Here is a 2,726-nt window from a genome sequence, read left to right as displayed (position 1 = left end):
GTATGTTCGAAACCTCAGTAATCATAAAAGAGTAGGCGAGAAGTTCCCGGATGGCTTACTGATTCTGCCCAGATTGTGAAGTACCCATCGTCGGATACTTTTCTATCCCTGCCTTCCCATGAGGCCACAGGAAAGGATACGTCAGGCGGAGAAAAGCCAATCAAATGTGAGTATTACAAACCAAAATCACTGTTCCTTGTGTTAAAATCGCATTTGTTGGACTACTGTAGAGTAACGTTAAACTGTTGAATTGTTAAATGTGTAAAGACGACAGACAGTATAGTGTAGTTGTGATTGGGCTGTAAAAACACGTTTTATTATGTATGAGCTCCAGTAACACACACACACACACACACACACACACGTCTCCAAAGTGGATTTACATAAACGATATACTTAAAGATAAAGATGCTTACTAAATGTTTATTTAACATCTGACAGGAACATTTTCGATAAGTATTGCAGATGACATCACAGCATGAAATAGACATCTGATCAGAGTGATGTGTGTGTGCTATAATGTAGAGTTCACTGTTGTCAACACTGTTTACTTTACATGAACGTCAGTAATGTTAATAGATCTACATAAAGTAACTAAACATAAGTTATCTTTTTTTATTTGTCCATTAGTACTGTTGATGAATTGAGGAACATTAACACATCAGCAACTACCTCAACATTTAAGGCTATTGAGCACATAAACTTTTATGCTTTTATCAAGGTGTTGTTTAAGATCCAGGTAATGTGAATGTTGTCTGATGTTACAGGGGCAGAAGAGCACGTGTGTGTGTGTGTGTGTGTGTGTGTGTGTGTGTGTGTGTGTGTGTGTGTGTGTGTGTGTGTGTGTGTGTGTGTGTGTGTGTGTGTGTGTGTTTATCTGGTGGAGACTGGAGAGAGGGTGATGAAGGAAGCCTGTTATCAAAGGCTTTGAGTATACTACAGAAATGAATAAAACATACATTTAAATCTTAAGTTGTATTTTATTTTAATTTCAAACAGAGTTATTTCAGCACTTTTCTGATTCTTGATGTCTGTGTGTTTGCTGCAGAGCTCCTGTGGTTGAGCCTTGCTCAAGGAAACCTTCTGCTTATCAGTTCAGTGTTTAGCCCACTACACCACAAAAGTCATAAAGCTACAATACAAGTAGCATTGTAAGTAATTGTAAGTAAGTAGTAATTGTAAAAAATATTAAATCAAATATGGCAAGAAATGGGATGCTGACAACATGAATTGTAAAACGTTTTAGTCATGCTGATGGAGAGCAGGCAGACGGATGTTTAGAGTAGACATCAGCAGTCAGAGATTGTCCCACACATGTTCTCCACTCTTGCTTCAAGGTTGTGGGGTTCAGAAGGGACATGAGGGACGGCTAGGACAGGCGAAGGTGTTCACGGTGCTCAACTGCTTCATCAAGCTGTGTTGAGATGGCAGCAGATGTGGGGTTCACCGTCTGTAAATGTGTGATTTATGTTTGTTAGAACAATACGTTTGAATAAAGCTTTGTTTCATGGTGACTTATTCATTTGTGATGTTTACTTTTATTCATTCTTTTACTCATTAATTCATGTTTCCTATTGTTGTCAGTAAATAAAATATTTTATTAACTCATGCATTTATTCATTGCTTGACTGAAAATTGGCATTCACATCGGCTGCATTTGTTCTAGTGTATTTTCATGCATCGCTATGTCATATGACAACAAGTTGCATTTTGCTTGTTTTACTAAAACAATATAATTTTCAGTAAAAAAAAAAGTAATATAATTAAGTATTGGTCAGCATTTGTTATTATTATTATTGTACAGCTTTCCTGTAGCTCAAACAGTAGAGCATGGCGCTAGCAACGCCAAGGTCATGGGTTCGATTCCCAGGGAAAGCAAGAATTGACAAAATGTAAAATGTGTACCTTGAATGCAATGTAAGTCGCTTTGGATAAAAGCGTCTGCCAAATGCATAAATGTAAATGTAATGTAAATGTAAGTGTTTTAGTGGGCTAGCAATCCAATTCATTCTGGGGTAATCTTAATTTTGAATAGTAATAACTTACATTTTAAGAGTATAAAATCAACAGTGTTCTCCCAAGGTGAGATCTTCGAGCAGCTGAAAGACGTCCTCGTTGCAGACTCTGAGGGAAACTGCACAGGTCGGGCTGTGGAGTTACTGATGCTTTGAACTGTTACTGCACCTGTCACTCATTGGCCTATCTTTTATTTTATAATTACATGGTTGTATCTTTAACAATCCTAATAATAAAACAAATATCATGGGTTTGCATACATTATATACAAAGAAAAAACAATAACAAGGTTAGATATCTTTGAATAAGGGATTGAGGGATAAAACAGGAGTTAAATTAAAAAAGGAAAATATAAAGGAGATTTAGGCCAATTTTGCTTGTGGATGACATGTTTTGCATATAAAATAAAGAAATTAACAACATATTTAAGAGATCACGATTGTGGGTTTTGGTAAGGATAAAACTGGGTCAGATTAGTAGGGTTAATATCACAAAATAAATGGGCAGCTGTTTCTTCAACAAGCCCACACAATTAGCAAGTTTAATCAATATTAAGATATTTATAGATCGATGAATTAAACCTGTCACTCGTCTTTCAAGTCGTTGCGCTTGAGATAACGTTGTAGGTCACATGATAACGTCAACATGGCGCATAAAGTGCGGATCGCATTCATACTTAACGAGATCAGGCAATATAGTACCTACTCTTT

Source organism: Gobio gobio, assembly GCF_949357685.1.
Source record: "Gobio gobio genome assembly, chromosome: 1".
Taxonomy (NCBI): domain Eukaryota; kingdom Metazoa; phylum Chordata; class Actinopteri; order Cypriniformes; family Gobionidae; genus Gobio; species Gobio gobio.
The sequence above is the reverse complement of the archived record's forward strand: the minus strand, read 5'-3'. Positions refer to the sequence as shown.